General features: G+C 32.3%; 1 long non-coding RNA gene across 1 annotated transcript; it reads left to right on the top strand.

Annotated features, from left to right (window-relative positions):
* Nucleotides 1-4,430: 4,430 nt before the first annotated feature.
* On the top strand, nt 4,431-6,932 carry LOC120079369 (uncharacterized). The gene is made up of 2 exons (XR_005482227.2): nt 4,431-6,571; nt 6,656-6,932. It is a non-coding gene; the product is annotated as an uncharacterized LOC120079369 (long non-coding RNA).
* The last annotated feature ends 12,623 nt before the right edge of the window (nt 6,933-19,555 follow it).

The raw sequence follows: 19,555 nt of genomic DNA, 5'->3' as shown, positions 1-19,555 counted from the left end.
TTCCAACTTTATTTTCAATCGAAAAATTTCATCTTCAATATTGAATTTGAAAAGGAAAAAAAAAACCCCACAAAAACTATATTATAGGTCTACAACCATTTAAACTATTCTATTGATATAAATTTTGCTTCTTACAAACAACACATGCATGCCACACACTAGCACACAACTATTTTAGAAGAGCAACAATTACAAGGACAACAAAATATAGGTTTAATGTAGACTCACTTATTTCAAGTATGAAGAAAATGAGTGACAGTTCGAATATGGACAATATGCCTATAACTGAAGTAATTATAGTTATTGCAATAGTAACAATAGTCATCTAAGAGACTATGGTTCTTATGGTTAATAGTGATGAGCATTAGACATCGATCTATACACACATAGACCATAACTTCCTCGTGAACGCGTTGAAGACTCAGACTTAGACTCAGAACCTTTATATCATCTACCATTCTTCCAAACATGTCTTCATTTAGATGAAATATGGTTTGATTCAAGGTATCCTCATATTAGTATCATTAGGGTTGACATTGATAATCATGCATGACATACTTCCAATTATGTTAGAAACTTTGAATATACTATGACTTGAGAACAATACTGTCACTACCAAATAAATTATGCTAATGTTAGGCTAATACCTCATAGCCATCATCTTACTATTGAATATTGTATTTGGCCTTCTATTTGTATGACGTAGACTTTATCAATGATGACTATTCACTTCATTTCATTTTTCGCTATCTATTATTTCATTACTAATCATATTTGACTTCTGATTAATGATTTATATGCTTAAAGTCTTTTAGTTTATAATTACTTGAATAAATTTGCATAAAATTTTCACCAAAAAATTCACAATACTTCTATAAATTTTCACGATATCTGTGATTTTTTAGGACATTTATCGATACTTAAATATTCATCAATATATTCGTAAATCTGAGTTTACTGAATATTTACATCATTATCGATATTTTCGTCTACAACTGTTTTGAAATAATTAGTTTTGTTATTATTTGTTCTAAACATTTATGTAGTTAGATTCCTTTAAATTAATTCTTTTAAAGAATTTAATGTAGTACCAATTTATGTTAATATATGATTAAATAAATTGAAAAATCATGTGGATAGCACTTATTAAAAACTAGTACACACACAAAGGTTTAAACCTCATTTTAGTGATATGTTTTGATTTCAATAGTTATTTGCTTAAAGTATAAAGTTTATTTCTTGGTTTTTTATGCTTATTTTTGGGTATTTTATTTCAAATTTTGCACTATGAAAAAAATATGGATTTAAAACCATGTCTAGAGTCATATGTGCTCATTTATATATAAAAATAATGGAATGATGTTACTTTGAAGTTTGAAGAGTTTTTACATTTGTGCAGAGAATGTAAGAAAATATAGATTTACGTGATTTGCTAACAGCATATTAGTTACATCCACGAATAGAGTGAGGGAATAGTTTATTAATAAAAAGAAATATCATATAATACAAATTGTAGATGCGATAATAGAATTTATAAATAACATCTCTCTAAGTCTTAGACCCGAAATTGTAAATAACATATAAATGAATATATATCACTGAGACCTCATGTTAGGACTTTTTTATTTCTATTAATTGATCGCGTATGCAAGTACATAAAACTTTGGCTATAATTTCCCTAGGTTCCATCCATCAATAGATTTGTTCTTTTAAATATAAATTCATATTGGTTTTTGGATTGTTGGTTGCGGTTTGGTTTTATTTATACATTCAATTGTTACTATTACTTTGTCACCTAATACTCTTTTGTTTTTTTTTAGTAAAACAATTGCGAGATAGGAGATTGAACTTCCAACTTCAAATGAAGGAGTGATATCAATTGTCATTGAACTTAGCTCACTTCAATAAATATTTCTTATTTTCATAGGTACATTAGTACATTCATTTTCAACCCCACTAATCGTACTAAAATGACCGTTTCTCTTTTATAATAAAATAAATATTCTAAAATCACAAGGGATTAAATTAAATAATTTAAAAAAATGGGAACCAAAATATAGATTTTTTAAAAAATCTATATTTTCCATGGAATTGGAAATTTACATGGAATTGGAAGGATCACACAAAATTATTGGTCACATTATGTTTATGTCTATGGGTCTTTTCAACAATATATATATTTTCCTAAAATAAATACAAATAAGTACTAATTGATATGTAGTCGTACAAGTTCAATCCTCTTATCCATTTTGTTGTACCCTAAAAAATTTGGCAAAATTACATTTTTTTTTATTTGTTGAGAAATTTTAGACATAATTTCTATTGGATCCCTAGATTTCAAACTATGATAATGTTAGTCCTTAATTAATTTTGAGTTTAATTTCAATTTAGTTCTTAGGTTTTCAAATGTTAGAATTTTGTCATTTGATTTGAGTTTTGTTTCAATTTGGTTTCTAGTTTTCAGGCTCTATGCATTTAATCTCGATTTTTTTTTATTAAATATTCACTTCATGGTATTAATGTCTATTAATTAATTATGAAATGAAATTTTAAAATTAATTTTAATAGTTTTTAAGCTGATAATGAGTATTTAGTGAAAAATCGAAATTAAAAGTGTAAATATCAAAATCTAAAAATGAAATTGAATCAAGGCCACATTTACCCTAGTGGAAAGGTAATAAATTAATGTAAAAAATGGGTCCCATTTGATTACATTTGGTGTTATTTACTTGTTTCTGCACATGGGACTCACTTCCAAATCTGTAATAAAAAAAGCAAACGGTTGGACGAGCAGAATATGCTCAATTCAATTGCATCTGGAAATTACGTCGTATTATTACTATTGTTGTTATGGTTACCGTTGTTGTTACTATTCTAGAGGAAGGTTATCATTACCTTTGACCTTTAAATATAATGAAAACGATAACGGTAACAATAAATATGACAAAATTTATAATTCTAAATAAGTGTGATCAAAAGCAATCAAATTACATTTTCTATTTAGGCTCATTACAATTGATTTGTCAACAAAATTTCATTACGATTACACCAATTTTCATTATAACTCAATAAATATGACCCAAAAATTCAAATTTTAAAGATAAAATTGAAAATTAGACTAAAAATTTATGTATAAAAAACTTTTTCTTTTTTCATTTTTCTTTTTTAAAGAATAGCGGGCCTACCATCGTTTGAGATCACGTGCATCCCAAACACACATTCCGCTACCCGTAGTTAATTATGGACGGTTCATCTATGGGCTGTCTTTAGATCCGATGGACGCCACGTGGAATATTGGATTTGATTGAAATAAAAGTGTCTTTAAATATCATTATTTATTAACGTACCTAACCTTTTATGGGGCACATATTCCTTCAACGCTTCACTCCTTCCTTGTACGTTTGTATGGTCTCCACAAATAATAATAAAATCTTCGTTTAGTGGTTTTTTGATGTCTTCCACTATCCATCTTTATTTTTATAATTCCTTAGATATTTCCAATGATTCTTAGGAACCGTTTGAAGTAAAAAGTTGATTGTTATAATGATAAATTATTATAGTTGAGTTATAATAGTTTGTATTTGAGGTGTAGATTATTTTAGTTTAAGTTAGAATAATATGTGTTTGAAGTGTAAACTATTTCAGTTTGAGGTTGAAATAGTAAACACTGTAGCATAGAATAAAAAAAAATGATGAATGTAACATAGTAAAAATTGTAGCAAATAGAAAATATGTAATAAATGAGGGTTTTGAAATAATGTTAATTGTAGCTAATTAGAGAATATAATAATATTTACTGTAGCAAGAAGTAGTTATTATAGTCGTTATTATAGTCTTAGGTAGTCCTTGTCCCTCCCTTAATGGTTGTACTCAATTTTTTAATTTGGCCTTCAATATTTTAGAATATTTTCTTAGGCAATCTAAATTTTATTTCACGTTTTTTAAATTCAGTGAGTTGATCTAATATGCATTTATCATTTTTAAACATATATTTTAATCAATTTACATCTAAGTTAAAAATGTACTATAAACATTGAATTGATTTTGAAGGATTAAAAATATATTTTACAGTGAATTAAAATAAAACAAAAATTACCATAGAAAATGTCATTAGTCACTCTTTGTTAATTTGATGTGTCTCTAGAATTGTCACACTTTCTAGAAGAATCACATGTAGGTAAGGAATTTATCAACATATCAAGAAAAAAAATTACAAATTTTGGTACGTGAAGTTTGAGTTTAGTTACATTTGAGTCTATGAGTTTTGAAATTCAATATTTTTATTTATGATATTTTTGGAAGTTGGTGTGACAATTTTTAATTTTTAGTTTTTTAACTAAATATATTTTAATTTAAAAAAAACAAAAAAAAATTCAGTATCATGTTTTATTTTATTTTTTTCCCTCCTTTTGTTTTCTTGTTCAATCTTCCCATCGTTGTCTTTCTTTTCTCATCCCCCACTACGCAACCTCTATCCCCATCGCCACTCCCTTCTTCGATCTCTTCCTTAGATTTGAAATAGGGCTGTTTGATAGTGGATGGACTTAAAAAGTCTAAACAGTGTGTGATTTTTGTTTAAAAGAAAATGATCTACCACTTTTCTCTCCTCGTTTTACATAATTTTTTTTTGTCGGCATTTTAATTACTCTCCCCATTTTTTCTCTCTTCCACTCACGTGTTGTCATTTATTCACCTCTTTTTCTTCTTATCTTTTCTATTCTTTCATGTACGATTTGTCTTCCTTCATCTTGTCTCTTCTTCCTTCCTCTGACTCAAGTTGTAATCTTCTCAGATTTTATTATATATTTGCATTTTCTTGTTGAACATTATGTTTCTATTCTTCAGTTTTTTTTTGTATGGCTATTTTTTTAGATCTTATAGATATGAACGATTTTTTTTGGCAAATCTAACTTTTTTTTTTTTTTTTTGTGTGTAGATTTAAGTATTTTTTTGGGTAAATCTCACTACGTTTTTGGTAGATCTAAATATTTTTTTTAACAGATATGAACAATTTCTTGGTAGATCTAACTTTTTTCTTGTTTAGGTTTGAAATCTTTTCAAATACTTGGTTTCTGGCTTAGGATTTGTACGTTCTTGTTTGAATTCCCTCATATTTTATTCGTCCTTGCATGCTTGATTTTCCGATTGTTATTAGCTCTGTACTTTTTCGGGTTTGTTTTTGTTCTGATTTAGCTTCCTGTCATTTTGAGCATCTTTTTTGTTTGCATGTTTATGATTAGGGCTTATTCTTATAATTTGTTCTTCGTCTCTTATGATTTTTTTCCACTCCTGGTATGTTATTCCAACCAAGTCCCTATTATTTTTTTTCCATTTATATCGTATTAACTTCTTCATCTCTATTCTTTCTTCTCCTGCTTATATATGTTCTGTTTGTCTTTGTCTTCCCTACTTTTTTTTCCAAATTACCTCTTGCCGCTTCAATAATAAACCATGTATCCTTCATTTTCCATTTTTTTTTCCATCAAACTTGGACAGCGAGTAAATCCTTAGTAGGGGATACCAACCATGTTATTGGAGCTTGGTGGGAGTCCAATCCACCCCACAATAGGTTTATTTTCTAATATTTTTTCCCTCAAGGCCAATGATGATTTGTTTCAAAATTCTGCACTCTAACTTTTCTAGTATGATTTCCGATATGATTTTATTTCATTTCGATAATTAGATTAAAAAATTCTACATCATTGTTTTTTTCTTATGTTTTATGGACTGCTTTGTAATTTCTTCCTTCGTATATAATCAATTTTTTTGGTGTTTTAGTTTGACCAATGGATTTTTTTTACATTTGAAATTGTTTTCAGTATTCAACTAAATTCAGTTTTCGTACACTTAAATTGAACTTCAATTTTACAACTGTTGCAACTGTTTACTTTGTTTGTTTGGAATTGAATTTCTTCCAATGAAAGATCTGTACCAAATCCTAAGACCCTCTAATCTTTATTCTTATGTCCATTTATGTGTGAGATATTATGTTATCTTTATGTCCATTTTCAGTAGATTTATTTTATGGTCAACCACCTAAAATTGATATTGAACTGACCCTTACTTACTTTATTTATGTTTGAGTTGACTCACTTTATTATAGGTATAACGAATTTACTATTTGAACTTATTGAGGTTAGGTGCACTTAAATGCACCTAACTCTCCTCACCAACCATTCTTATTGTATCTTCTACTTTTATCTTAATTCCTCATATTTTTTGAGACTTCTCTACAGCCTCCTTTGATATACTTGTTGATACATCCCTGCTCTAACCTTTTTTTTTTTTTTTCAAGTTTTCTTTAAACCGTTTTTACATTCTTATATATGTGGTTTGTCTGTTACAATATGTTCTATTTTTTTCTTCTACCTCTGACTTCAACTTTATTCCATACATATAAGGTAGCTAACAAATGAGAGATTGCCCTATACAAGGTATGCTTCCTTTCTCCCTTATATTCCAAGTAAGATCTATCATTAACGTTTTCATGTCTCTGTTAGGCAACATCTATTTTCTGCCCCCTTATGTGTGGACCGTCTCGAATACCATTCACTCTGAACATAGTCGAAAGGTATGTTCTAGTATATTTCATTTCTACTTTAGTCGTATTGATCTATCCTTTGGTCTAACCATACTTTTTTTTTCTTCCGTGTAGGAGCCAAACTAATCGAACATGCATTTCGTAACTAGTTTGAGGTTCGTAAGTTTTACGTTCGGAGTAATATTTGTTATAGTCTACTGTTTGTTGCTTGACTTGGTGAACATTTGTAATGCACTATGGTTTTATATTTTTTTTTCACTTGTATATTGACATTGTTGAAAACTTTTTTCTTTGTGGACTTTGATTTGTTGTAAATAGTTTGACGTTCGTTTTTAGTTTCAATTTATAAATTTCAATTTAGAATTCAATCTATAAATTTAAATTGGTTCAATTTTTATTTCATTTTATTCTATCTTACACTTTTCTGTAAAATTAAAAAGAAAATTGCAAATGGGAATAGAATAAAAAAAAATATATTTTTTTTATTTATATAAAGAATAATTATAAATACATAAAATTAATTTTTTTAAGTAGTTGTGCTGTAAATACAAAAAATAAAAAAGAAAATATTCCCTCTGTTTTTTTTTTTTAACTTTTCCAATGTAATGAATCTTTATAAAAATATTGTAATGTCCTAGAATGAAAGCTATATTTAATATTGTAATCGAGACTAATTCTGAAAGAAAGTTACATATAATATTTTCTAATATGGCATAAACTTCACGACAAAGAAAGTATAAGTATAGGAACAAAAGTTAGTACATTTTCAACATCATAAGCATAGGAATAAGCACATGAATGAAAGTTAGTACCTTTACAAAATTGTAGGCTAATATGTTCTCAACTATTATAATACTCATCCAGACTTGTTTCGATTTACGTAAATATACTTATAATTTGTCAACTAGAATATCTACTTTTACAATTTAGGACACATATAAGTAGTAAAGGGTATCACGAGAACCATTAAACCATAACCATTAGAACTCCTGAATCCTAACTCCCCAAAAAACCCTTCACCTCAACACTTATCACTGGCATTGACTACCCATATTTTAAAAATATAGGTAGATGGGAATACACAAATTCTATGTGGTATTCATTGGTTGTAACCCAGGGATCTACCTACCCTAGTACGAATGTCTTAATCAAGTTAATGAGTACAAGGGGGCATTACACAAGTTGTATGAAACATTTGTACAAGGGGACATACAAAAGACGAACCTTTTCCACTTTGTACAAAAAAAAAAACGGATACAATATTGTACACGCCTACTTGCTCGAACCCACTAGATTTACTACCTAATATTTCAACCCAAAAACATTTTGTCAATTTGTTTTTTGGAATGGCCACATGTTTGGTCATTTGATATAATTTTTGTGATGTTCAGGAGAACATAACTATACTACACTATCACATTCTCGAAATGAAAGGTAATTATTATATGTATAATTTCAGTTTGACATATACGATCCATGTTATATAAACATAAACTGTTAAGTAGAGTGTTCATGGGTTGGGTTGAAAGAATTTTTAGACCAACTCAATTGTTCGGTTTGTAAATTTTTTCAACCCAAATAACCCTTATTAAAAAATGAATCCAACCCAACCCAACCATGAAATATTTGGTTTGGGTTGATTCGGGTTAATCAGGTCATTTATTTAAAATTTTGTTCTAAAAAGAAGCAAAACATAAATACTAAAAGTCAAATTTAATTAGTTTCATATATTGAATTAAGATTAACAACCCAATTTCAATTTTAGTGAAAATTTTCTTTCTAAAGTGCAAAAAAACTACTTTTAAGAGTTGTTGAAGAATAAATTATTCAAAAAAAAAATATTGAAATTAAATAAAATTAAAATCAATATATGTATAAATAATTGTGTTATAAGTAATAAAAAAATATTTTAAAGTTAATAATAAAAGGGTTGGTTCAGGTTCGTTTGGGTTATATTAGGTGAACCCATGAACCAATTCAACCCATCAAATTTTCATTTATTTGAATCCAACCCAACCCAAACCGCACGGGTTGGGTTGGGTTGATCGGTTTTTTTGGGTTATCGGGTTTTTTGAACACCCCTACTGTTAAGTTATCAAGTTATTCAACGTTTATGTGTACAATATATTAATTTTTTTTTTTATAATAATGTTAAGTTAGCAAGATCAACGTACATACATACAATATACCACTTCATAAATAATTGAGTTGCAATATGACATGCATTCTGGTGGTATGTTTTACAAATTGAAGAGAATTAAAGTTTTTACAGTTTTTTAAAAGAATACATTGAAAAGAATATGTTATGTTTTACAAATTGAAAAAAAAAATAGAGTTTTTCTAGTTTATGTCATAAAAGGATTGAGAAAATAGGTATATAGTTGAAAATTAATCAACAATAGAAAAGCAAAAAAAAAAAAAAAAAAAAAAAAAAAAAAAAACAAACAAACAAACAAAACAAAACAAAAAAGGAAAAAAAAGGAACCAATCTCATTTACAAAAACTACATCAGATACCCCAACTCAACTCAACTCTGCACACCAACACTGACAATAATTACCAACTCAACTTAATTCTGCACAACAAACACAGATAATTTATCTCTCCAGATAATTTAACTCTTCAGATAATAATTATCAACTCAAGTATATGCTTTTATCGTAAGCCAAATGCCCCCTGAGGGAGAATAGGGGCAACAACGTGTGTTGTAGAGATGAGAAAGGAAAGAGAAGAACAAGAGGAGGGAGAAAGGAAAGAGCGATGAAAAAAAATTAAAATAGATTTTAAAAATAAAAAATAATATTTTTTAATTAAAAATATCACGTCAACTTTCTTTAGGCAAATGCAGTGCACATGTGTGGAGAAAAATGTAATGCCACCCTAAATACTTTTTACACCTCTACACAAATGTTTTGGTATAAATCTACTTCAACCACTTCTAAATCTTCTAATGTGTACAAAACGGAATAAACAAAAACTCAATTCTGTTGGGGGAAAATGGTACATATAAAACTGAATACATTAGCAAACTGATTACACCTCAATTACTAGAAACAATATACTCAAAATATAATATTCAAACTCAAATGAAAGCTAGATGTTGTAACAAGGCTTAGATATGAAAATAACCAAAGACTTGAAAGAACCTAAAAAACTTTAGAGACTAAAAACGTAGTCAAGGCACGCTTCTGATAAGTGTTATCCTGAAGACAATTATTCGCTCTGCATGGACCGCAAGCAGACTACAATGATCATCTCAGCAGGATACAATAATTAACTCCGATAAAACTGCAACCTTGAACTACTCATGCTTCCACTTCTACTTATGCCCCGAGGAAGTAGTTCTTCTTATGGCAACAGACTTGGATAAAAAAGACAGGGGATGCCCGTATGCTGCAAGTTCCATTCAATCAGTCATTTAGTTTCTTTTCTCATCTTTCTTGCTTATTGGTTAAAGAAAGCTTGCCCCGCTTTAGCTAGAAGGATCATTGTCAATCTCAAAAGTTTTATTTTCAATATCCAAGTATATGGAATAACTGTTGTTCTTTCTATCGCATATGACTTAGATGTGTTTTACCTCTAGTAACAGGTTCCTTTTTGAAAAACTTCATTTATTCTGGTGTAGATGGCAAGCAGGCCTCAAGGAATATAAGGTTTTCATGAGGCTGAATAACTAAGCATAGTGGCGAAAAGGTGTAGTTACTTGAAAGAAGAGAATTTTGTATGGATAGAAGGCCCACTTCAGAAAGATCATAGTTATCACTCATCTTAAATACAGAATGGACTTCTTAGAGTTTAAATACCAATGAATGAAGAGAACATTCTTTATTACAATAAGATTTAGTAATTTGATGTAATATTTGCATTTTTGTATTAGATTCCGATAAATGATATTAATTTAATTCAATGACATATCTATTAGGTTTAAAAATGAATCAATAGAATATTCTTATTTCATTTTTAATTTAAATTTAAATTTTAAGTCTAAATATTTTTTGTGCATGTCAAAGCTTCTCTCTCGCTTATTTCTTAGAGCGAGCTCTACATCGTTCCTCTCCATATTGGTCGAGTTTAATTACATCTCCTGGACCTCCCCCGGAAATGATTTGAAAGATCCAAAACAAAAAAAATAGTGGTATTTGCTAGCAGCAACATAATAGAGATAGTCAATCAATATAGATTGTTCCGAAATCTGATTCAAATCCAATATAACACCTATGGATATATTGAAGGAAATCAGACATGAGGATTTCTATGAGCAGCGGAATGATCGTTCCAAATTTCAATCATATATGAACAACAACAATTACAATCAATAAACAGAAACAAACAGGCTATGCACAAAATGAAATTACAGCATGCTTTACTATACGATCAAGGGAAGAATTACACATACCTTTGAAGACTCATCTTTAACACCCTTGATCACGAATGCTCGAACAATCAACAAGACTTCAAACCCGAATGCTTGAGCACTATGACCGCCACACTATACAATCAACAACAATCTCGAACACAACGATCACCTAGATCATGAACACAGCGAACGGCCTCCAAAAACCTCGACTATGTCGAGTTGAGTACGACACCACCACAATGGTTACCTTGGTATTCTCGGTGTGAGAATCCGGAAGTGTGGGCTCTATGTGGACTTGGTTAGAGAATGATACTGAAGGAATAACAATTGTGTAAACGATTGAGTAAGTGGAAGATGGCAGAGGTCTATCGTATAGACGATGCTCAATCGTTTAGAAGAAGTTGTGCCATCGTTTAGCAAAAGTTGCACGATTGTTTAACTAATCGGTCAACTGCGTGTCTATTGTATAGAAACACTCTACGATCATCTAGTCTCTCCAAGCTGTCATTTAGTAAATCTAATTCACTTGATAGCCACCATGAGAAATTTCCAAGAACGGAAACTCTTTCAATCAACTACTAAATTTAGGAAAACATTTTTCCTTTTATCTCACGGTTACCATGAATATCACCAATAACCTCCCACTCAATTAATTATTAAAGAAAAAGAGATAATTATCCAATAATTAATATTAATAATATAATAACCAACTTACCATACTATATTTATAACCTATAGTTTTAATATTTCATCTCATGAAACATATAACCATAGCTCTTTTTCTATTTCATGGTACTTAATGTAAATCTCATTTACATTAACCCTCTACTTGATGTATCACATACATCACACCGATCATATTATATATAATCGAATTACCTCTTGTCAATTTAAACATTTCAAATCAATACCAAGAACTGATCTTCAACTTGAATCCATTGAGCTACCAAGAGGACCTTATGGACTTGTAGCTCGAAGCTCTAACGGTATGTGAGTAACTGACTAAACTTTTTAGTCACAGAATCCACCATCCATTAACTTTCAGGTACTCCACTAAAGACGGACAGCTGAACTCTCCTTACTATAGATATATTATGTGTCCATATCAACCAATCAATAGTGCGATAACCCTTCATAGATTGCTCGTAAGTACAGTTGGGCCAATAACCGTTATGGCTCTGTAGTTACATCTAATTCCTTAAGTACCACTGATCCCCCTAATGAACATAAGTCATATTCCTACTATGTCTAAGTCCTCTCTTCCAAAGAGAAGTTGTAGCCACTATGTTCAAGCCCCGGAATCAGCCTTTAATGGAGCAATCTATCTACTTACCCCTGCTTCGGGGAAGGAGTGAATTCCATCTTGTGTAACCGAGTTTCCAGCTCCCAAATCAGACAAGTCCCCAAAAAGGTAGGCATGTTGAGTTGGCAATCTGGCCATTCTCACCCATACTAATCAAAGGATTGCCCTCAAAGGCAGGAGTTCCCAAAACACTCAGGATTGAGGTCATGTCACCTATGGTCGTTTAGGTGACATATAAGTCTCCAGTATCAAGGACATTATATACAGAGACGAATCATCTCATTGTCTGGTCACGAATCATCTCATTGTCTGGTATTATATAAACTCTTTGTATAGAACACCCCCGCTCGCATGTCTCCACATGAATGGTCAGGATCTACCATCTGTAGTAGTTCACAACACTTGCAAACCTCTACAAAGCGGGTCGTATCCGTAGTGTGACTAGGATCAGGTATCCCTGCTTAATCCTTAAACTACAGACCTACTTAGGTTATCACTTAAGGCATGATCCACTTGTATATCTCATATATATGCTTAAGTTTACATACGATAACCATGAAGCTTTGTTTATTAGATATGAGTAAATGCCAGAAAAAATAACTTTTATTTTATTCATAACAATGTGTATATATTACAAACTACGAGACTCCAGGAGAATTAGGACACCAATCCTAACATACATAAGATGCTTCTATGCATTAGACTAACTAAAGTTCATGCTTTCCTGCGTGAGACAAAGGAAGCTAATTTTCTTACTCGTCGAGAAGGTAAATGTTGGACTTTTTCTTCCTCTCGTAAAGCATCTTTTTTCTTTCATATTTCATTTTCCTTTCCTGTATTTTTCTTTCGAGATATAGCTCGACTTCTTACATGTGTTAAGCATGCAACTAGCGTCCATCCTGAGCCAGGATCAAACTCTCCATGAGATTCATAGTTGCATTACTTATAGGCTTTCTTGTTCGTAGACAAAGCTAATTTGAAATTGTCTATCAGTTACACCAAAGGATGCAATCAATACAGCCAGAACTACACTTGTAACCTAAGTCAACTCACAAGGTTTCTTAAATCAACCAGTAAAATACATACGATATACGTGCAGGATCATCATTAAGACCATCATACTTGCCAACCACAAGTCGAAAATGCGGCTCAGGTGTAATAGGTCCGAATGCTGAAGAAACATTGGACTAGTTGGAGTTCTTACCTTCTTGAGAGTCTATGGACCAAGATCTATTAGTCAAGCGAGAGTACCCAACCTATAAGCTTTGAAAGGATAGGGGTGGATAGTGTTGGGAATGTCCTAGAACTCGCAGTTCGTAAATTTCGTGTTAAACATTCTATTTATCAATAAAATATTATTGGGTATCTTATTGATGGTGAAAAATTAGATGTCAATTACTCGACAGCTAAAATTCCGAGAACGCGATATGCGATGCATGTCCTAAATGTATGCTTTGATGCGTCGATGGTCATGTGTTGGAATGACTATGCGTTAACGAATGTATGCGATGATCATGCGTCCTGTCACAAGTTTTCTTACGCTCACGCTAAGTATAACGCGAACGTAAGTTTCTCGGGTGATTCGAGGTCGAACTCAGGGACTTGTAGCTAGATGAATGCGGTAATGTGTATGCAGCGATTGAATAAAAGAATGGATGGGAGGTTTCTATGCTAACTCTGCTCCTACTCCTAAGAAAACTCTTGACATGAAACAAATGAATGAGAAAATAGATAAAATGTGGAGATGTCTTCATTGAAACCATTAAGAGTGACCGCAAGGGCAACCTTAGTCAACGCAAGCCATGCGATCATGCTACACACACTAAAATCCTAAATCTAGGACGTATGGTGTGTATGCTTCGTGTCGAGATGATCGCATACAACCACCATATCCTACTTCCTGGACGTAGCCATTGTCCTTTCCTTAGGGTGCATATGCTGTGTAATAACAAACGAAGCTTATTCCCAAGTCTCCATTCTTGTTTATGCGAACCTAATCTAGCCCTCTCGAGCATCGATTCTAACATAGCTCTCTCGAGTCTTAGGTTCTTTCTTTAGACTCTCTCTCGAGTAGCTCTAAAGGTGTGATGGGCGCATACACAAGACAAGGTAACTACACAAACTTGGTTGACGCAAGATTATTCCTATCTCTAGTGAACAATAACTTACATTGCTTAACGTGACCAATCACTTACCCTCCCGGGCAGTTAGTTGTTGCTGACTTTACTCATAGACAAGCGTTGCGTTTGCCTATAGACAGACGTTGCTACAGCTTCGCACTAAGCAAATAATGTTTTCTCACACACTCACACAACACACACCTCTCGGTGTTTTGCTACATGATTCATATCTCTAGTCCACATGATTAAGTATGTGATACTCTAGCAATCTCACTAAGTGATACAATGAAAGTTAAAGATGCTAAGTAAAGAAGATGGAAATGGAATTGGAGGAAACACATAAATGCATTGAACACATAATGTATTAATTCCTAATCACAAAATGTAATACAATACAATATAAGAAGAGAAGAGAAAACGAAATGACCGGCTGGAAGCAATGACTTGCTTCCAGCGGATGTGCATCAAGGCTTCCGGTGGTGCCATGGATGGGTGGTGGAACTGACTCTCTCGAGATCTAGCTCCGATTGAAGGCTTCAGTCATCACTCAGAATGAATGAAGGAGATGAAGAACTCTCAAGCTTTCTTCTCACGCATTTGTCTGAATCGCAAGGAAAACCTTAGATTGCAGGGGTAATCCTCGGACAAGTTGGAATTCTGCTCATCGGCTTCTTTATAGAGCTTGGATTACCGACAACATTAATGGATTGCTCTGATTTTGACATTCGCAACACATTTAGTCCTTTCTGAATCTCTGTTACTAACGGCGTGGTAGGTGAAATGTCAACATCATCTTTTGGTTTTCCCGAGGTAGATACGTTGATACGTTCATTCCACCAACCTTGTGTTGTTCCTTTTATCATGCGTTATCGTGTAGCCGCCATCATGCAGTGACCGCATTCGCTTAAAACCGTAACTTCTACACGATGAACGCAATCGCTTGACGAGCGCAACTCCCATGCAATGGACGCATGCGGCTGATTACCGCAACACCCATGCATTAATCGAATACGTTTGCCTTTGCGATGGAGAGTTTCTCCACATGCGGTCGTCTATGCGGTAGTCCGCGTTTGCGTCTACTTCATGCGTTAGCTACAAAAATAGACAATTGAACGTATAAGAACACATAATAATGGGTTAGCCGAGATTCATCATGCTGATCAATGCAAACTCATTTTCTCATGAATTCCTAACATAATTGCCGCATATTCTGCTTAACAGCCCTCATAATTCTAAATAAAAGTCCTAAGATGACATGCATTTCTGCATGTCATCACTTATTCGATAAAGTTGTTGATATTGCATCCTATTATAAAAATCCAATAAACATATCCATGACTATAATATGAATACTTTAACTTTATGTGGTGACATAAATAGGATCAAGTTAATAGTATATAACCTAAATAGTCTATAAGTATATGAATGAAATTGGGTATCTCATCCTGGTAACACTATTGGATGCAACCCATTTTTGTATGGTAATACAAATGATGTGATCCACAGATCATTCATGTAGAGACATGTGAGTGGGGCATCCTATGCAATGAGTTTTCATAAAGACTGGACCTCAAAATAGTCACTTTTCTTTATAACGACCATTTACTGTTAAAACTGACTATTTCATACTAAAGTAACCTAGGATAACTCGATCTTAATCTCGAGCTAGCTATGAACTCTTGTTTATTTCAGAATTTTCCTTTGATCTGCATGAGTGAGAGTAGTCCAACAACACTGTTTAATAAGCCTCCCATTTTAGGGATAAAACCGGATAGATAATTGGGGACATAGCCTTGCAAGATGGAATTCACTCCTACTTGTCTTAGGGTTAGCAGATAGGTTGTTCTCTTAAGTGCTGATTCCTGGCCTTGAACAAACGGAGCCCCACCCTCTCGTGATAGAGAGGGACGTGATTCATAAACGATATTATGGATCAGTTGTTCATTAAAGGGTCAGTGGGAGCTTAAGGAATAATATGCATTTACAAGGGTAAAACAGTAATTTTGATCCAACTGTAAATACGAACGACCTGTGAAGGATCGACTTACTGATTATGGTTAACATGGACATAAATACATATACAGTGAAGAGAGTGCAACTATCGAGCTATAGTGGTGTGCCTTGATAATTAACAAATAGTAATTAATTCGGTTTAAAGAGTTTAACCAATTGATTACAAATCGTTGGAGTTCATGATCTGTAGGTCTAGTAGGTCCTTCTACTAGCTCATAAATTGGAATATAAATTGAGTATTGATTGGATGAATTTTGAATTTAGGGTTATGAATTTGAAATATTCAAATTCGATTTTAAGGTTTTCAATTGATTGTATATGATGCAATTAAAACGTTTAATTTAGTCAAATATTTAAATTATGATTTAAATGTTAATTATACGAAATTGAATCATATTGGTGGAATTTGTTATTTATTAATTTAATATTAAGATATTAAATTAATAATTTTTTAATTAAAAGGTTTAATTAAAATTGGAATTAGTTTTATTTAAATTAATTATTTTGAATTGATTTTATAAAACTAAATTTTAAATAAAATAGTTTTGTTTAAATAAAAAATCAATTTAAAAGAAATTGATTTGAGTTATTGGATTTTTCCCAAAAATTGGAAAAATTCACTAACCATATCTGGGTGGTTAATCACCCAAGTCCACTTTTGATCTTCAATTAATTCCAAGTAGAAGCTGCTCTACATGCAGTCCTGTTCTATTGCATGAATCCAGTCTATAAAATGATGCTTCATGCATGTAATTGAATGAGTATGCTGAGAATTTTACTTGAGTTGCTGCAAAACTTAAAACCCTACTAAACCCATCCAAGTTCATCATCAATTCAGCTTAATTTAAGTGTTTCCACCACACATTCCTTCTTGAGCATAGTGGAAAAGATCTTATTGGTGGTCTACTTCAAGAATCGAGCTCAAACTTGTGGAAATTCTGCTGAATTTGTGGAAGAGATCTTCAAAGGTAATGTTTGATTCAAACCCTCTTATGAATATATCGTGAGTAGCATGTTTAAAACTCAAACTAAATGTAGTTAGAGTGCTTATTGATTCTGAATTCTTCAGTTGCATGTTATATTACTCCTTCAGATAGGAACTAAAAGAGAGAGATTGAAGTAGTTCGAACCTTGGTACTTCCATATGCCATCAACAGGCCTAAGTAGGCCCAGTGGAAGTAGGGAAGGAAAAACATCGAAAAAAACACCTGAAATGACAAATGGTTGGGGAGAGGAAAAGTTCCTTTTTTTAGGGTACCCCAAGGAACAGATCTAGTAGAGTACTCGGCTCTTAAGTGTGTCTGTGATACAAAAAATTACTTTTATATGATATAATAAGTTTTAAAATAGAACCTTCTATATTTTTTCTTATATTGAATCAATCATTTATTTTATATATGCTTGGATATGGACAAGATATTAATTTTTTATTTGGATCTAGTTGGTCCATTTGATTTGTGCTCAAGTCGGATGATGAAAAATTATCAAGAAAAGGCCCCTTCCTATATTGAGTGATAGGCTCAGGTGTCTTTACTAATATTCTAAAAGAGGATGACCCTTCTCCCTATCAATCGAGCTGCTTCGCTCCCCTCCCTCTCGGTTGAGTTGATTCGCCCCTCTTTCTTTTTTTTGTTATTGAAAATGGGGCAACTTTCTCACTTGTTGTTAAGGGTTTGACAGTGAATTTTTTCTTCCATTCTATCATTTGTTTGAGAGCTTAAACTAGGCTCCCTTTTTTTTTTTTTTTTTTTTATAGGTTTTCGGTCTTAATCAATATAGGTTAGGGGCGCGTTGGGACAGTCAGTGGCTGCTTAATCTCATCCGAGAGTCTAACTCTTTGTACTAATTTTTTTTATGGTCGGTCCGCGACCCCTATATATCGAAGGCGTCCTTGAGGGACAGATGTCAAATCCACTCAAATTTTGGCTATTGCATAACCTTTGCATATCTTCTCTAAGCAAATTTTTTTAGACATTACTTTTATTTCCATGTTTTCCTGCTACCTTATCGCATACTTTGATTTTTGTGAAATATCGCAAAGAAATTCCCATTTGGTTGGACCCAGTGATTTTAAACAAAAAAGTATCCCCTAGGGGGTCTGAGTAGCGTAGCCGTCTAGTAATTGACTCTTTAGTTTGACTAGGTTCCCGCTTTCCTCGGCTGATAGAATGAACTACCAATTCCATTGATGAAAGATCTATTGCAGAACAAGAACAATAAGTCAAGTTCTCCAATCTAGCGAAAGAGCTTTTTTCTTTCCCTTTCTTTCTTTATTTGTACTTCAACCGGTTGAGGAAAAAAAACCTAAGCCTCGTATGAATTACTAATCGAAACTCTTTATTCCTTTAGACCTAAAGACCTTGGCTATTTAAAATTTGAGGAATATCCTTTAGAAAAAAAGTTCAATTGCTATAACTTCCCCCTCCTCCTCCCCCCACGCTAGAAAGACTTTCTTACTTAGCTTAGTTCTCTTACCCCCTTTGAGGAGTCAAATCCTTTTGGAACTAGATTTCTACCTTTATCTTTAGAAAAAGCCTTGATTTATACCTTTTTCTTTCTTCTTCCGCACCCTGTTCAAATCATCAATTCCATAAGTTCCTCGTTTGTTGGTACCAATTCAATCTTCGGTCACATTGGTTGCAAAATAAATTCCCTTTCTTTATGATCCAGAATCCATATACCTTTTGAAAAATTCATTCTAAAAAGAATGCTTTCAATATATATATATATATATATATATATATTATTGCTACTATTTCAATTATCGCTTTCATTTTCCAAGAATGAAAAAGAAGTTTCTATTAATATCGCCTCACCCTCCTCTTGATAGTGAAAGAGGGGCCTTAATAGAAGATGAATTTTTTTAATGTTGCTCTAATACCCAACCAAAGAGCTATTGCGGTGATTCACATCATTTATATTCTTTCTCTCTTTCTTTCACCCTTCCAGTTATTTGCATACTTTTATTAACTCGTGTATTCATTTTTATTCTTTGAACAAAAAAGGTACCATCGTGCCATAAAACGATTTTATATGTATAGAGAGATCTCAGATGTTTTTAGCGCCAGGTCTAAACCCCAAGAGTAGTCTTGCTTTAATCCCACCACTAAAGTTAGAAAAATGGAACTGATGAGAGCATATGGGGCAATCCAAGGGGTCTCATGCACGTGATTCATTTTCAATGTACTGCAATACGTTCAAATACTTTTTAGAGGCTACAC

The sequence above is a fragment of the Benincasa hispida genome, chromosome 6 (assembly GCF_027475165.1).
Source record: "Benincasa hispida cultivar pf3 chromosome 6, pf3_genome.v1.1, whole genome shotgun sequence".
Lineage (NCBI taxonomy): Eukaryota > Viridiplantae > Streptophyta > Magnoliopsida > Cucurbitales > Cucurbitaceae > Benincasa > Benincasa hispida.
The sequence above is the reverse complement of the archived record's forward strand: the minus strand, read 5'-3'. Positions and strand labels throughout refer to the sequence as shown.